Consider the following 19,316-nt stretch of genomic DNA (forward strand, 5'->3'; position numbering starts at 1 on the left):
AGGGGAGAAGGAAATGGGGAGATATTGCTCAGTAGCTATGGAGCTCCAATTTTGCAAGATGAGAAAGTTCTAGAGACTTGTTCAACAGCAATATGCATATAGTCAACACCATCGTACGGAACAGTTAAAAATGATTAAGATGGTAAATTTTTATGTTATTTTTTTTTTTTACCACAATTCAAACAAACAAACAAACAACAAAAACAACAACAAAAAACCCATGGTCCTTCCATGATGGAAAAAAGAAAACAAGACCAAATTTCTTGGAAAATTATTTTCAGCAAAAAGGAACTGTGACACTTTGACTCGTCCAAGTTCAACAGATTATAAATATGTTTCCACTTATCACTGGATTTTATAAAGACTTTTTAAGTGCAATTATTATTCTGTAAGTAACAACCTTTATTTGAAAGTCCAGAACAAGAAATCAAAATTCAAAGGATTTTGCTGAATGGCAAAAACATCTATATAAATTAGTAGTAGCCAATTAATGTTTCATGTAAGAATTCCAGAATAAACTGTCTTTTTAAAAGAAAAATAAAACGATTACCTTATCCTATTGGTATTACTACTTCTCATTTCTGTTCCATATGTTATGAGCTTTGCTATACAGTCCCCTAAATAACATCAAATAATAATAGTGACACTGGTCACCCTTGCTTCGTTTAAGATTTAACATGAATACTTTTCGTTTTTCGCTGTTAACAAAGATGGTTAGCTATTAATTTGAAATGGATTCCTCTATCCTGCTAAGAAAGCGTTCATATACATTGCTAACTTTTGAAGTGCTTTCATAAAAAAATGCGTGGAGTTTATCTAGTGTATTAATAGCATTCAATGTGCAAACCACACGCCTAATGCTAAAGAGCAGATTGTGTCTAAAACCCGTATGTTGAAGCCCTAACTCTCAGCGTTGACTGTATTCGAAGATTGGGCCATTAGGAGGTAATTAAGGTTAACTGAGGTCATGAGGGTGGGACCCAATCTGCTAGGATTAGTGTCCTTTTAAGAAGAGATACCAGAGAGTGCACTCTCTGTAGCTCTCTCCCCACCATGTGTGGACGGAGTGAGGAGATAACCTTCTGAAAGCATGAAAGCCAGCCCTCACCAGAAACTGACCCTACTCGACCTTGATCTGGGACTTCCAGCCTCCAGAACTGTGAGAAAACATATTCCTCTTGCTTCCGCCACCCAGTCTGGTATTTCTCTGTGGCATCCCAAGCCGACTAAGCCATCTAAAGATACAATATGTTAACTGACTTCTAAAAATCTACTGTTTTTTGGGGCACCTGGGTGGCTCAGCTGGTTAAGCGTCTGCCTTTGGCTCAGGTCATGATACCACGGTCCTGGGATCAAGCCCTGCTTCGGGCTCCCTGCTCTGCGGGGAGCCTGCTTCTCCCTCTCCCTCTGCCTGCCGCTCTGCCTACTTGTGCTCTCTCTACCTCTCTGTCAAATAAATAAATAAAACACTTAAAAATAAATAAATAAAATAAAAATCTACTGTTTTTTATTGCTGTGATGTAGCCTACTTGATTAGAACAGGTTATTCTTTTACTATACTGTCGGATTTGGGTTCATGATTATTTACTTAAGATATTTTCTTGTATATTTTTCTATGTGATACTGAATATCATGTTCCCTTTCACACAATTTTTTTACCAATTATGGGATGAAAGTTATGCAATTTTTCCACCTTTTGTGTGGTGGTTAAAGGGCACACACTCTAGAACCAGACTGCTTAGGTGTGAATCCAGTTAACCTCCCTGTGCCTTATTTTTCTCAATTGCATAATATGACAAACATAGTAACTATCTGAAAAGTGTACTAGAGGATTAAATGAGCTAATATATGTCAGAGGCTTAAGAACAATGTCTACCTGATACAGAATAAGTAAAGGACTAAGTTTGTTTTTTTTTTTTTTCTCTTTTTTTCATCTCTGGTTATGAGACTTTTAAAATAGTAAAAAATTATCTTTCTTAAAAATTTGAAAGAACTCACTGATAAGGGGCACCTGGGTGGCTCAGTCGTTAAGCGTCTGCCTTTGGCTCAGGTCATGATCCCAGGGTCCTGGGATCGAGCCCCGCATTGGGCTCCCTGCTCTGTGGGAGGCCTGCTTCTCCCTCTCCCACTCCCCCTGCTTGTGCTCCATCTCTCACTGTGTCTGTCGAATAAATAAAATCTCAGAAAAAAAAAAAAACTCACTGATAAAACTTCTGTCCCCATTTGCTTATATTATTTAATTTAATATTAACACAACTTCTGTTTTCTTCCTTAGGTATGGGACTACCCAATTTCTCCCTTTTTAAAAAAGATTTTTCTAATATCATAGCATATACTTGTACATAATATCCTCCTATAATTTTATAAAGCTCCTGCCTATATCCTTTATTGCAAGTATGATTCTCCCTTTTATTATATGTTATTTTAATATTGTAATTATAATATATGTAATTTTTACATATTGTAATTTTTTTAGGACTGACTTGTGGATTTTATTACAAAATTTTATTTACTGCTGTTTCTGATTTATTTCTGATTTTAAATTCATGGTTTTCTTCCTCCAGGTTTTGATAGCTTTTGGTCTTTAATTTGTTTATATGAATACTTAATTTGTTAATTTACACAGACTTCTTTATAAATCTAAGGCTATGAATTTACCTCTTGTGGTATCATAAAAAGATACTTTGGTCTTTGCCCCAGTCCCTGACACAGAGTTCCTAAATCCGTTGTAACTTCCTGAGTGATAGGAGCATCTTTTTATTCTAATGCGGCAATTCTTAGTGGGTCCCTAGATAGCTTCAGGAAGGGGGCTGGTCACCAGAAAGAGGAAGCCTTGCTTAGAAATCTAGAACTTTCAGCTCCATCCCCCAAGCTCCCAAAGGTGGAGGAAGGGAGCCAGAGATTGAGTTAAAAATTGATCATGCCTATGTGATGAAACCTCCAGAAAAACCCCTAAATGACAGGGTTCAGAGAGCTTCCAAATTGGTGAACATATTCATGTGCCAAGAAGATGGTACATCCCAACTCTATGGAGACAGAAACTTCTATGCATGGGACCCTCAGGACCTCACCCTATCTAACTCTTTATCTGGTTGTTCATTTGTATACTTCATAATACTCTTTATAATAAACTGGAAAATGTAAGTAAAGTGTGTTCCTGAGTTCAGTGAGCCTTTGTAGCAAATTCTTAAACCTGAGAAGGGGAACATGGGAAGCGCTAATTTATAGCTGGTTGGTCAGACGTATAGGAGGCCCAGGACTTGTGACTGGCATCGGAAGTGGGGGCGGTCTTGGGGGACAGAGCCCTTAACTTGTGGGGTCTATGCTAACTCTGGGTAGTTAGTGTCAGAATTGAATTGAATTGTTGAACACATGGGTTGTGTCCAGAGATTCAGAGAACTGGTTTGTTGGTATTGGAAAACACTGAAGACCTCTAAAAACAACTTTGTTCATATTCTGTAAGTTTCATAGTTTTTTTTTTTTACAGCTTTATCAAGTATAATTGCTATACAATAAACAGCATTAATTTACTTTCTTTCACTATAGGTAAATTTGTATTCTTTAAAATTTTCTGTGAATGGGGACATATAGTATATATGCTTTTATATCTGGCTTTTTTCATTCTGCATATTTATTTTGAGATTCATCCATGTTGATATATTGTATCAATAGTTCATTCCTTAAAAAAAAGATAAATATTGTGATGGTGGATGTGTTAATGAATTGGATGAGGAGAGTCCTTTCACAATGTGCACATATATGACATCACCATGATATACATTTTAAATATCTTACAATTCAGGGGTGCCTGGCTGGCTCAGTCGGTTGAGCGACCAACTCTTGGTTTCGGCTCAGGCCGTGATCTCAGGGTCATGGGATCGAGCCCCATGTCAGGCTCTATGCTCAGTGCAGAGTCTGCTTGAGATTCTCCCCCACTCCCTCTGCCCCTCCCCCCACTCACGTGTGCACCCCCATGCACGTGCCCACTCTCCCTCTCTCTAAAATAAGTAAATAAATCTTTAAATATCTTACAACTTATTTCTCAATCATACCTCAATAAAGGTAAAAAAAAAAATAGTGCATTCCTTTTTGGATATACTACAATTTATATATTCATTTACCTGTAGATTGAAATTTGGGTTGTTTCCAGTTTGGGGCTCCTGTAAATAACGCTGCTATAACATGTGTTTGCAAGCCCTTGTATGGACATAGGCCTTCATTTCTCTTGGAGAAATATCTACGAATGGCGTGGCTGTGAGGGTGCATGTTTAACTTTTTAAGAAACTACCAAACTAGTTTCCAAAGTGATTGCGCCAGTTTACGTTCGCACAAGCAGTGTTCCAGTTGCTCCACATGCTTGCTATACTTGCTATGATGTAATTTTAGATGTTCTATCAGGTATGTATGTATAGCTACCTTGTTATGCTTTTATATTTTTTTAAGATTTTTTTAAAAATTTATTTGAGAGAGAGAGCACAGAGGGAGAGGGAGAAGCAAACTCTCCACTGAGCAGGGAGCCCGACACCGGGCTCGATCCCAGGACCCTGAGATCATGACCTGAGCCGAAGGCAGACGCTTAACCGACTGAGCCACCCAGGCGCCCCTTGTTACGGTTTTAATTTGCATCTCCCTAAACTATTCATGTGCTTATTTGTCATCTGTATACCTTGCAGTACAATGTTGAACAGAAGTGGTGATAATGAAGGATAGTTGGAAGAAAGGCAGGCAGAGACAAGGGGCCCCCCGCCTTAAGAGGAAACCACCCTTAAAAGGATTTTACACCACCCTGGTGTATAAGGGCACCCTGGAAGGAGCTTGAGATTCTCTCTCTCTCCCACTCCCTCCGCCCCTCTCCCTCTGTTTCTCTCTCTCTCTCTCTTAAATAAGTAAATCTTTAAAAATACAAGTTTTCAAATTAAACCTTTCATTTTTATATAATAGATTCAAATGCATTTGTAAGAAATAATACAGAGAAATCCCATGTATCCTTTACCCAGTTCCACTGATGGTAACATCCTGAAAAACTATAGCCCTGTGTCACCACCAGGATACTGACACTGATAAAATCAAGATACAGAACATTTTCAGCATCGCAAGGATTCTTCATGGTGCCCTTTTGTAGCCACGACCATTTCTCCTCTTCTCAGCCTCCCCACTACCCCCTTTACACCCTGGCAACCTCTGATCTGTTCTTCATTTCTATAATATTTTTCATTTTAAGAACTTTATATAAACGGAATAATACAGTCTGTAACCTTCTGGGATTGGCATCTTTCACACAGTATAAATCTCTAAGACCCATCCAAGTTGTTGCATTATATCAATAGTTCATTTATTTTTATAGCTGGGTAGTATTCCACAGTACTGAGGTATTGCAGTTTGTTTAACCATTAGCTCATTGAAGGACAATACGCTGTTTCCAGTTTGGGACTATTATGAAGGAAGCTGCTATAAATATCCACATATAGATTTGGGTTTTTTTTTTAATATTTATTTATTTATTTGAGAGAGACTGCAGGGAGGGGCAGAGGGAGAGGGAGAGGGAGAGAATCTCCAGCAGACTGCCCACAAATGCAGAGCCCAATGTGGGGCTCATTCCCATGACCCTGAGATCATGACCTGGGCCAATATCAAGAGTCAGACGCTCAACCAACTGAACCACCCAGGCGCCCCCCCAACTCCTTTTTAAGATTTATTTATTTGAAAGAGAAAGATTGTATATAGGTTTTTGTGTGAACATATGTTTTCATTTCTCTGGAATAAATGCCCAGGAATGAAATTTCTGGGTCATATTGTAGTTACATAGTTAGTTTTTAAGAAACAGCCAAGCTGTCTTACAGAGTGGCCACACCATTTTATATTCATCCAGCAATGTATGAGTGATGCAGCTTCTCCACATCCAGCCAGGATTTGTTGTTGTCACTATTCCTTTTTAGACACTCGGACAGATAGGTAGTGATAACGCACTGTGACTTTGTTTGCATTTTCCCCATGGCTAAGTGATGTCAAATGTCTTTTCAGGTGCTGTTTCATCTCTATATCCTCACTGGTGAAATCTCTGTTCCTATGTCTTGTCCATTTTGTTGTGGACTGTTTGTCTACTATTGTGATTTCTTTATATATTCTAGATACTAGTACTTTCTTAAAAAAGATTTATTTATTTGAGAGAGAGAGAAAGAGAGAGAGAGAATCCCAAGCAGGCTCCACGATCAGCATGGAGCCCAATGAGGGACTCAGTCCCACGACCATGAGATCATGACCTGAGCCAAAACCAAGAGTCGGATGTTTAACTGACTGAGCCACCCAGGGCCCCTCTAGATACTAGTACTTTGTTAGATATATGGTTTGCAGAGATTTTCTCTTGGTCTGTAGCGTGTCTTTCCATCCTCTTAACAGAGTCTTTTGCAGCACAAAGGTTTAAATTTGATGAAGTCCAATTTATCTTTTTTTTTTTAATGGATCACACTTTTGGTGTCAAGCTGAAGAACTCTTCACTTGCCCCTTATCCCCTTATTCTGAATACCTTCTCCTGTGTTTGTTTGTTTTTTTTCCTAAAAGTTTTATGGCTTTACATTTTACATTTAAGTCCATGGTCCATTTTGAGGTGATATTTGTATAAAATATAAGGCTGAATTCAAAGCTTTTTTGATTTTTATTTTTGGGGTTGTTCTTTCTTTCTTTCTTTTCTTTCTCTTTCTTTCTTTCTTTCTTTCTTTCTTTCTTTCTTTCTTTCTTTTTTTGCATATGGATGTTAATTACTTCAGCAACCATTTGCTGAGAGGCTATCCTTCCTCCACTTACCTGCTTTAGCACCTTTGTCCAAAGATCAGTTGGTTACAATTGTATGGGTCTATTTCGGGGTTCTCTATTCTCTTCCATTGATCTTTGTGTCTATTCTCCCACCAATGCCAAACATTCCTGATGATTGTAGCTATGGACTAAACATTTAAATCAGATAGACTCTTCCCATTTTGTTTTTTTTTCTTCAAAATCGTTATAGCTATTCGAGCTCCTTCCCATTTCCATATAAACTTCAGAATAAGCTTGTCTATATCTACGAAAATTCTTGCTGAAATTTTGATAGAAATTGCATTAAATCTGTATATCAATTTGCGAGAATTCCCACCTTTCCTATATTGAGTTGTCTCATCCATGGTCAAGTGATATATTTTTATTGAGGTGAAATGCACATAATATTGATAATTTTATTTATTTTTTTTAAAGATTTTATTTATTTATTTGACAGAGAGAGACACAGTGAGAGAGGGAACACAAGCAGGGGGAGTGGGAGAGGGAGAAGCAGGCTTCCCGCTGAGCAGAGAGCCCGATGCGGGGCTCGATCCCAGGACCCCAGGATCATGACCTGAGCCGAAGGCAGACGCTTAACGACTGAGCCACCCAGGTGCCCCAATCTTCATAATTTTAAAGTGCAAAATTCAGTGGCATTTAGCACATTCACCTCTATCTAGTTCCAGAACATTTTCATCACCCCAGAAGAAAACCCTGTATCCATTAAGCACCTACTCCCCATGCCTCCCTCCTTCTAGTCTACTCTGCTCTCTGTCTCTATAGATTTACCTATTCTAGATATTTCATATAAATAACATCATACAACATGTGACCTTTTGTCTTTGCTTTCTTTCACTTAGATAATGTGTTTGAGGTGCATCCACATTGTAGCAGGTACCAGTATTTCATTCCTTTTTATGGCCAAATAATATTCTACTACATGCTTATACTATAATTTATTTATTCCATTCATCTGTTAATGGATATCTGGGCTGTTTTCAGTTTTTGGCTATTGTGAATAGTGCTGCTATAAACATTTGCTTATAAGTATTTGTTTGCATACTTGTTCTGTGTTCATTTTTAAAAGATATTTTCATTGGGTATAGAATTCTACACAGTCAGTTTTACCGTTTCAGTACTTTAAAGATATTGGTCATTTATGTTCTTGCTTGTGTTGTTTCTGATGAAAAATCTGCTGAAATCCTTATTGTTGTTCCTCTGTGCAAAATGTGACATTTTTCTGTGATTTCTTTTAAGATTTTCACTCTATATGTGGGATTGAGATATTTATGGTGTTCCTTGGTGTAGTTTTCTTCATATTTATTGTGTATAGGGATTTTTTTTTAAGATTCTTACATCCATACATTATGTTTTCATAGAACTTGGAATCTTTAGGCCATTATTTCCCTATCTTTCTTCTGCCTCTGCTACTTTAATTACACATTAGAGTGTTTTAAGGTGTCTCATAGCTCACCGATGCTCTCTTAAGTTTTTTCCCAATCTTTTTATTCTCTGTATTTCATTTCAGATGTAATCTATTGCTATCTCTTTAAGTTCACTAATCCTTTCTTCTGCAAAGTCTAATTTGCCATGAATCTCATTCATTATAGTTTCATTGCACCTCACACATTATAGTTTTTATCAATAGAAGTTTCAGTTTCATCTTCCATGTCTCTTAACTTTTTGATCATATGGAGAATAGTTATGATAGCTGTTTGATTGTCCTTGTCTGCTAATTATAACATCTGTGTCAGTCTGAATCAGTTTCTATTAATTTCTTTGTTCTTTCATTGTGAGTCAAAGTTCCTTTTTCTTTGCATGCCTGCTAATTTTTTACTGGATGCAAGACCTTGTGAATTTTACCTTTATGGGTGTGGGATATTTATGTATTCTTATAAATATTCTTAAGCTTTTTTTTCTGGGACATAGCTACATTACTTGGAAACACTCTGATTCTTTTAGGTCTTGCTTACAAAATTTGTTAGGTGAGATAAGAAGCATGTTTAATCTAGAGTTAATTATTCCTCATTACCGAGGCAAGAACCTTCCGAATACAACATTCCATGAACTGTGAGACCTTGCAGTCAGGTTGTTGAACACAGGTACTATTATCAGCTCTGTGTAAACACTAGGCACTGTTTCCTCTAATCCTTTCAAATGGTTCTTTCCCCAGTCTTGGGTAGTTTCCTTATACACAGGCACTGCTCAGTTCTCAGCTGAATACTCAAAGGGGCATTTTGAAGATCTTTGAAGTTCTAAATCTGTATAGTTCTCTTCTCTCAAATAATCTGTCCTGTGAACTCTAGCTCCATTGGTATTCCTGGACTCTCAGCCCCATGTCCTCTAGTCAGGAATTCCACCATAATCTACTTGGTTTCCCTCTTCCTGTGCTTTAGGCCCAAATCTCAAGGCAATAATCTGGGCCAATAGTTGGGTTCACTACATTTGTTTCCTGTCTCTCATGTATCACTCTCTTTCATTGCCTAAAATCCAGTGTCTTGAAGAGCATTGTTTCATATATTTTGCCTGTTTTTTTAGAGAGGGAGAAGCAGGCTTCCCACTGAGCTTCCTAAAGGCAGGAAGGTAAATCTGGATCGTTACTACATCTTGGCCAAAAACAGAATTCTAACAGTAATAATATTAAAAATTATTACTCTAAAATGAAAGCAGGATCTCAAAGAGATACCTGCACTTTCATGTTCATTACAGCATTATTCACAACAGCCAAGATATAGATATAACCTCAGTGTCCATCAATGGATGAATGTGTATATATATATATATATGGAATATCATTTGCCATGAAAAAGAAGGAAATCCTGCCATTTGTGACAATATGGATAAACCTTGAGGGCATTATGCTAAGTGAAATAAGTCAAACAGAGAAAAACAAATACTGTATGATCTCATTTTTTAAAAAGATGAACTCATAGAAACAGAGTAGTGGTTACCAGGGGCTAGGGGGTGAGAGAAATGGGGAGATGTTGGTCAAAGGATACAAACTTACAGTTATAAAATGAATAAGTTCTAAGGATCTAAAGTACAACATGGTGATTATAATTAACAATAGCATATCATATACGTGAAAGTTGCCAGGAGAGTAGATCTTAAATGTTCTAACTACAAAAAAGAAATGGTAGTTATGAGATGTGATGGAGGTGTTAACTAATGCTACAGTGGTACTCATTTTGCAATATATAAATGTATCAAATTAATACTTTAAACTTCCACAATGTTATATGTCAATTATATATTCAGTAGAGCTGGAAAAAATACTATTCCAAGAATATTATTGCCAGTTTGAGTGCATTATCTTCAGTGGCTCCTTCTTATCATTTCCTGGGGGTTCTTAGTGTTCTTATAGCTTGAGGCTACTCAGAATTGCATGGATATCAATTTCAGACTATTAGAAACTAGTAATAAATTATATTGTTAAATAACTTGCAGAATTTTATGTGTATTAGACAAGCCCTCCATACCATTCCAAAATCCTCTTGGCCTCTCCTCTTACTCCAGCCACTGCTGCAATGACCAGCTGCATTCAGACTTGGACTGGCTTTGCATAGATGCAAGTGGACACTGTCTCTCCTTGGCTAGTGTCATACATGTTCTATTTCCCTCCCTGAGGCTTTTCTTCCTCTATCACTAGGAACTCCCTCTGCATTCCCACATGGACAACCAGAAAATGTGAGGGAGTTTAATACCCATAGGGCCACTCTTGACCACTGGAGAACAGGAGACCATAGATAGATGATTTCCCCTTTGATCCCTGAATAGACAGTTCTGAGACTCATTTTTTCACACTTCACAAAAGATCCCAGTTGGATGGATTAGACACCAATTTTCTACAGTGGTGGCCAACTCTATTTGTACTTGGATTGGCTCTTTTCCACCTTCTCTATTCCACCTCCTTTTTATGCACATCTGCTTTCTGAAACCATATTTCTAAACAAATTACCTGCCCACAAGCCTTAATCTTAGAATCTGCTCTTAGGGAAACCAGACTAAGACAGTAGAGCATATATTTACATTTACATGTATTTATCAATATATTATAATAACCAGTTTTGGTGTGGTTATGCAATGATTCGTGACAACTAATGTGAAATCATGTAATAGTATCCATGATATCTCTGAAAAGGTTACTGCAAATGAATGGTGAGTTTTTAAAAGTCAAATTTAAAAACCAAGTCAAGCATTTATTGAGTGCTTACTACATGCAAGGCATCATGCCGAACACTGAAAAATAGCAAGAAGTATGATGTATATGGAACCAAAGAGAAAAATGTTGAGCAGGATGTTTATTTTTAAAATACAAATTAGAACATTATTAACTAAAAAAATAATATAACTATATAACACTACTAAAAAAGTGGTATCTTCTACTTTTGTCTTGAAACAACAAAATAAAACAGATGAAATATATGAAGCTATAGTTTTTAAGACACTAGACATCAACCAACAAAGGGCAGTGATCTCTGAGAGATAGAAAACAAATGAGACCAAGCACCTGGCTGGCTCAGTCAGTAGGGCATGAGACTCTTGATCTTAGGGTCATGAGTTCAAGCCCCATGTTAGCTGTGGAGCCTAGTTAAAATTAAACAACAGCAACAAATGAGACAAATTCTATTGTTTCCCAGTTTACAGCCTGGAGCGAATTTCAAAAGTGCAAGAAGAAGGATCTCAAGCAGAGCCTAGCAGCCTGCCTGAATTAAGTAGACAGAGCTTGGAGTTCAGAAAGGTCAAGGAGACTAGAGTTCTCAAGGCAGAGTATGAGAGAGGAGAAAACACAAAATAGACCTCCAAAGATGAGTAGAAGGTCCCACTTTAGTCTTCCACCAAGTATTGATCAGTGTACGCACATGAGAGAAATGTTTGAGGCCAACCAAGAGAGTAATGTAAAACACATTCTCAGAGGTCACACAAGGCCAAGAATAGTTCCTTATATTAATTCTCAACTGCTGTGGAACAAATAACCACATACTTAGTGGCTTAAAATAAAACCGATTTACAAGTTCACAGTTCTTGAAGTCTGAATTCTGAATGCAGGCTATCTGGGTCCTCTGCTCAGGGTCTCACAGGCTGATGCCAGGATCGTGGATGGGTTGGGTCCCTTCTGGAGGCTCTTGGGCTGAATCCACTTCCAAACTCATTTGTTGTTGCCAGAATTTAGATCCTTGCCATTGTTAGGACTGAGACACCATTTTTTCACTGGCTGTCAGTAGGGGCTGCTCTCATTAGAAAGGTTAGTTTCAGGTCTTTACCATGACCCTGTCCATTTTCAAAACCAGCAAGGGATAATTTCCTTCATGTTGACTCCATCCCTCTTGTGCATCAAATTTCTTTTGTCAGGAAGAACCTAGTCTTATTTAAGGGCTCATCTGATTAGGTGAGACTCACCCAGGGTAATCAGCCTTTCTTGACATTAATTGTGCAGTATAAAAAAAACTTAATTCTGGGAGGGACAATACTCATTGAGGAGGGGATTATATAAAGGTGTGGGTCATTAGGGGTCATCTTAGAATTCCACCTACCACATTCTTGTTCCCACCAGAGTAGAAAACTTCATTAATGATGGGGAATTGGGTAGAGTACTCAGAAGGGTTTTGCCTCAGTATTGTGAAAAAACTAGCCCTAGACCAAAGATTGCTTTTGTCCTAACAAAGCTTAAAGGAATGACTTGAAAGGATAAAAATGTTTCCTAGTAACTTAAATCAACCTCAGAACAAAGCTCAAGAGTGTATATAAGATCACAAACACAGGCCTTTCTACGTTCTTTATGGCAAGTGTCAGGTGGGAGCGGGGGGGGGTCTGCTCTGAGGGTCCACAGCCTACTGCTTTGTCGCCTGGATCCTGATGCCGCTGAGCTCACTCCTGCTCCTCGGTCAAGAGAAGATGGTGGGCCAGAACAGCACCATCACTGCAGGTGTCTGCAGGGCTCTTTTCATCGGGTACTGTATTTACTTCTACCACCAGAGATGGCGTGGCCCCAGCTTCGAGAACAGGCTTCGAGAACCAAAGAAACAAAAGCTTGCCAAGGAGAGAGCTGGACTTTTCAAGTTACCTGACCTTAAAGATGCTGAAGCTATTCCGAAATTCTTCCTTGCAGGAAAGTTGCTAGCTTGAGGTGAATATGAGAAGGGTGTAGATCATCTGACAAGTGCAGTTGCTGTGTGTGGACAGCCACAACACTTATTTCAAGTGTTACAGCAAACTCTTCCACCACCAGCAGTCCAGATGCTTCTGACCAAGCTTCCAACAATTAGTCAGGGAAATTGTAAGTGCTCCGAGCTTGGCTGATGATGTGGAATGAGAAACGAATGTCAACATAATAATCTCAATGAAAAACATTTTTAAAATCTTAACTCAGAAGATGAGCAGCTCTAGGGGAATGAGGGCAAATAGGATTGTTATGGACCGTCCTGCACTGAAACCTACCAAAGTTAATTTTTACTTTGTGTAGATCCATTTGTCTGTTTTATTTATTTTTCCCAGTGAAAAGTGTATTCTGATAGAAAGCTTTTCATTTTATAAATATACTATGAGTTACCAGAACATGGAGTTATTTTATTACTAAAATGTGCAATTAAAATGTATATATAACATCACATTACTTATGTTAAAAATACCCAGGGTTCAGTTTTGAAGGATAGGCAAAAAAAAAAAGTATAGGAAAAAGCTAAAGAAGGCACATTTTTTTAAACTAGTACATTTTGCTCTACATAAAAGAACTGGATGGAAAATTACTTTATCACAACTAAGCATTAAAATCATTGAGAGATTAAAAAAAAAGGAACACAAATATATTCAGCACCCACAAGTTGAAAGCCAAAATGTTTGGCATTTAATAAAAAATTAGCAAGCAGGAAGGTATTATCCATAATGGAGAGAAAAATCTATCAATTGAAACTGACATAAAAATTGCATAGTTGATAGAATTAGTAGACAAGGACATTAAAACCATCATTGTAATTATATACCTTAAGTATAGGAAGCTAGAGGAAAAAATGTAACATGTTAAGTAGAGACATGGAAGATATAAAAAGACCCAAATCCAACATCATCTACGATACATGAGATGAAAAATATAATGGATCTGATTAATGGCAGATCAGATAGCACAAAAGAAATTATTATTGAACTTGAAGATGTTTCAAAAGATAGTATCCAAAATGAACCATACAGGGGGATTAAAGAATAAAAAAGATGAATAGAGCAACAGTGAGCTGTGGGACAACTTTAAAAAGCTAACTACACATGTAATGAGAGCCACCAATGGAGAAGAGAGAGAGATGGGAACCAAAAAAAATTTGAAGAAAACATGGCCAAAAATTTTCAAGACTGTATGGAAACTGTAAGTCTACAGATCCAAGAAGCTCAATGAACCCTAAGCACAATAGAACTAACCCAAGTCTCAACATAAACAAATTTCTAAAAACCAGTGGTAAATTGAAAATGTTAAAATTAGTCAAAGAAAAAAGACACATTACATAAAAAGGGAAAAAAATGAAGTTGACAGATTTCTCATGTGGAAGAACATAATACAGAAGTGAGGGGAGTAATATATTTAAAATACAGCAAGAAAAAACTTTCAACTTAGGCATTTATACCCTGTGAAAATATCTTTCAAAAAGAAGGCCAAAAAAAGACATTTTGAGACTTGTTTTTTTAAAGCAAAATAATTCATCACTAGCTGACCCACACTACAAGACCTGTTAAAGGAAGTCTTTTGGCAGAGGAAAAATGATTCCAGATGGAAATAAGGATCTGCACAAAAGAATGAAAAGCACAGGAAATGGTAACTCTGTGTATAAATACAGTGTTTTTCCTTGTTATTTAAGTCTCTTTAAAAGATAATTGTTAAAAATAGCAATAGAGTGTGGAGTTTATTAACATACGTAAAAGTAAAGTATATAACAAGAGCACAAAGCTTAGTCAGTGAGAAATGGAAGTATACTATTTTAAGATTCTTATGCTATCTGATACGATATGATATGTACTATACCATCACTGGGAGGTAGACTGTACCAAGTTTTCATTGTATACTGTAAACACTAAAATAACCAATAAAATAACAAATTAAAGAGTTATAGTGAAGCAGTCCAGACTAAGCCACTGTAGCATAAAAAATTCTTTTGAGTTGAGGGCATTTGAGTTCCTGAAATCCTTTATTTGCCTAAAAACAAAACCTTCCAAAAGAACTCAGTTGTCATAAATCCCCTCCCAGGGAATAACTTTAATCTCTTTTTGGAGTGAAGTCAGCACCACACCCAAGCAGACATTGTAACAAAACTATCGTATCTCCTATCTATTCTCCTAAGGGCTTATTTATCTTTCCAAAAAGTCATTTGTTTTTCAACAAGTGCTCTTTCTCCCCACCCCCACTTCTAAGAAGTCATTTGTTGTCCCAGAAGTGCCCCCGTGCCCCTCCCCATCTAGTATTAAGATGGTGAATGAGCCCCAAATTCTAATCAACAACTTGAGTCACATTTCTTTAGTCTATAATTAAATCAGTTTTTTCTCTTACTAATCTGGGTTTTTTTTTTTTTTTCATTTTAATTTGCAGGCCGCCAAGCCTTAAACATAAGAGGTAAAAGAAAGGTTTTTCCTCCCTGACAATGGCTACTAATCCAACAAATGAGATAAAATGGAATCAAACATTTTTCAATTAAACCAAAAGAAGGAAGAAAAAGGAAACAGAAAAATAGACAAATAGAAAACAAATAGCAAGACAATAGATTTAAATTTGATCTTATCACTAACTAAATAAATATTAAATAATACTAAATACTAAATAATACTAAATAATCTAAATACATCAATTAAAAGGAAGTAATTGTCAAGTTGGATAAAAAAAAATAACAAGACCCAACTAAATGCTGCCTGTAAGAAAGATACTATGAATATAAAAACACATATAGGTTAAAAATTTTAAAAGACAGAAGAAAATATACCATGGTAACTAACACCAATGAAAAGAAAGCTGGAATGGATTTATTTTATTTTATTTTAATTTAATTTAATTTAATTTTATTTATTTTATTTGACCGAGAGAGAGAGCACAAGCAGGGGAAGCAGCAGAGGGAGAGGGAGAAACAGGCCTCCCGCTGAACAAGGAGCCGGATGTGGGACTGTATCCCAGGACCCTAGGATCATGACCTGACCCGAAGGCAGACGCTTAACTGACTGAGCCACCCAGGCACCCCTGGAATGGCTTTATTATCAGACAATATAGATCAGAGCAAAGAATATTACCAGGGATAAGGAAATTCACTTCATAATGATAAAGGGGTTAATTCATCAAGAGGACATGACAGTCTTAAATGTTTATATAGCTACAGAGTTTCAAAATACATGAAGCAAAAACTGATAGAACTGTAAGGAGAAATAAACAAAATCACAATTACAGGCAGAAATTTCAATATCTTCCTCTTAATGGTTTTCAGAACCAGTAGACAGAAAATCAGTAAGGATATAGATTTTAACAACTTGACCTAATTGACATTTATAGAACACTCCACCAAAGAAGGGTAGAATGCACATTATTTCCAAGTGCACATGATACTTTTACCAAGATAGACCATATTCTGAGCCATAAAACTAGTCTCAATTAATTTAAAAGAAGTCATACATGTATATCCTCTAACTACAGGGAATTAAATTAGATTGTCAGAGAGATCTTTGGAAAATCGCCAAATATTTGAAACTAAATAAGACACTTCTAAATACCCTGTGGAGTGAACAAGAAATCAAAGAGAAATAAGAAAGTAACTGAATGAAAATGGAACAACGTATCAAAATTCGTGGGATGCCATTAAGGCAGTATTTAGGAGGATTTTATAGCACTATAAGCCTATGTTAGAAAAGGAAAAGGGCCTCAAATCAAGGACTTCAGCCTCCACACTAAAAAATTAGAAAAGGAGAGCACACTAAACCCAAAGCAAGTAGAAGGAAATAATAATCAGAGCAGAAAAAATAAAATAGAAAACAGAAAAACACTAGAGAAAATTAATGAAATGACAAGCTGCTTCTTTGAGATCAATAAAATTGATTAATCTCTAGCCAGACTGATGAGGAAAAAAAAGAATAGAGAAATTACCAGTATCAGGAACGAGAGAGGTGACATCACTAAAGCTTCTTCAGATACTGAAAGGATAAGAACTGAATATCATGAACAACTTTAAGCCAATAAATTCAACAAGATGAAATGGACAAATTCCTTTAACAACACAAATTATCAAAGCTCACTACAGAAGAAATATATAACCCGAATAGCCCTATATCTACTAAAGAAATTGAGATTGTAGTTTAAGAATACCTCCCCATAGGGGGGCCTGGGTGGCTCAGTTGGTTAGGCATCTGACTATTGATTTCAGCTCAGGTCATGATCTCAGGGTCATGGGATCGAGCCCTGAGTCAGACTCTACACTCAGTGGGGAGTCTGCTTTAAGATTCTCTCCCTCTGCTGCTCCTCACACTCATGTGCTCTCTCTCTCTAAAATAAATAAATAAATCTTAAAAAAAAAGAAAGAATACATTCCCATAAAGCAAACTAAAGGCAGCCCTGGTTAAATACATCAAACATTTAAAGAAGGAATAATAGCAATTCTACACAAACTCTTCCACAAAACTGAAAAGGAAGGAGTATTCCCAACTCATTCTATGAGGCCAGCATTACCATGAAATCAAAACCAGACCAAAACATAATGAGAAAACTACAGATCAATATCCTCATGAACATAGGAGAACAATTCAAACAAAATTTTAGCAAACTGAACATAGCAATATATAAGGATAACACATCATGACCTAATAAGTTTTATTCCAATAATGCAAAGTTTAACATTCAAAAATCAATGTCATTTCCAATTTTAAAATGGGCAAAGGATTTGATCAGACATTTCTCTAAAGAAGACATAGAAATGGCCAACAAGTACATGAAATATCATTAGTCGTTAGGGAAATACAAATAAAAACCACAATGAGGTACTAGTTCACACCAACTAGGATGGCTATAATTTTAAAAAAAAGGAAAATAACAAGTGTTGGCAAGGATGTAGAAAAATTATAAACCTCATACATTGCTGGTGGGAATGTAAAATGGTTCAGCTGCTATGGAAAACAGTTTGACAGTTCTCCAAAAAATTAAACATAGATTTACCATATGATCTAGCAATTTTACTCTTAGGTATATGCATGAAAGGACTGAAAAGTGGGGGTGCCTGGGTGGCCCAGTGGGTTGAGTATCCAACTCTTGATTTCAGCTCAGGTCATGATTTCAGGGTCGTGAGATCAAGCCCTGCATTGGCTCAAGCTTGGCACGGAGCCTGCTTGAAATTCTCTCCCTCGCCTTCTGCCCCTCCCCCCACTCACGCGTGCACTCTCTTTCTCTCTCGCAAAAAAAAAAAGGAACTGAAAATTGGTACTCAAACAAATACATGTCTATGTATGTTTGCAGCAGCACTACTCACAATAGCCAAAAGGTGGAAACAACACAAGTGTCCAACAATAGATGAATGGATAAACACACTGTGGTATAGCTATACAATGGGCTATTAGTCATAAGTACTAATGCATGCTACAACATGGGTGAACCTCAAAAACATTGTACTAAGTGAAAGAAGTCAGACACAAAAGGTCACATATTGTATGATTCCATTTATATGAAATATTTAGAATAGTTAAATTCATAGAGACAAAAAGCAGATTGCTGGTTCCCAGGGGCTGGAATCGGAAGTGACTGCTTAATGGATATGGTGTTTCCTTTGGGGGTGATGAAATGTTTTGGAACTAAACAGAAGTGGTGGTCGTACAGTATTGTGAATGTGCTAAACGTCACAGAATTTTATACTTTAAGATGGTTTATTTTATGTTATATTTAATTTTAAAAAACATTAATGTCATTTACTATATTAACAAATTTTAGAAGAAAAATCATAAAATCACCTCAATAGATGCAGTGAAAGCATGTGACAAAATCCAGTATCGATTCCTGATAAAATCTCTCAGCAAAGTAGAAATAGAAGGGAGCTTTGAAAACCTGACGAAGGGTGTCTACCGAAACCCTACAGCTAACATCATGCTTAATGGTGAAAGACTATGCTTTCCCCTTACATTCAGTAACAAGAAAGGGATGTCCATCTCATCACTTCTATTCAACACTGTACTAGTCAGTGCAGTAAGAAAAAGGAAATAAAAGAATCCAGATTTGAAATGAAGAAATAAGACTTTACTCATAGACTAATACCATCTGTGTGAAAATTCTAATCATCTATGTGGAGGTCTATGTAAAAAATCTGACAATACCTATAAAAAAGCCACAAGACTAATAAATGTTTATTAAGTTTGAAAGATACAAGGATCAATGTAAAAAAACAGTTGTATTTTTATCCTCTAGCAACCAATGATCAGAAAATGAAATTTAAAAAATTACCATTTACATTAGCATTAACAAACATGAAATATAGGGAGAAATCTGTTAAATATGTGCACTGCCCATACACTAAAAACTACAAAACATTGCTGAG

At 36.7% G+C, this 19,316-nt stretch overlaps 1 protein-coding gene and 1 pseudogene across 1 annotated transcript in view; one reads left to right on the plus strand and one right to left on the minus strand.

Annotated features, from left to right (window-relative positions):
- Window positions 1-19,316, minus strand: part of EFHC2 (EF-hand domain containing 2) — a 280,922-nt gene that overhangs the window by 53,993 nt on the left and 207,613 nt on the right. The window lies entirely within an intron of this gene.
- On the plus strand, window positions 12,685-13,102 carry LOC123854690 (mitochondrial import receptor subunit TOM20 homolog; annotated as a pseudogene).

Source organism: Mirounga angustirostris, unplaced genomic scaffold (genome assembly GCF_029215605.1).
Source record: "Mirounga angustirostris isolate CCGP_5_RB_7025 unplaced genomic scaffold, mMirAng1.0.hap1 SCAF_11, whole genome shotgun sequence".
In the NCBI taxonomy this organism is placed as follows: domain Eukaryota; kingdom Metazoa; phylum Chordata; class Mammalia; order Carnivora; family Phocidae; genus Mirounga; species Mirounga angustirostris.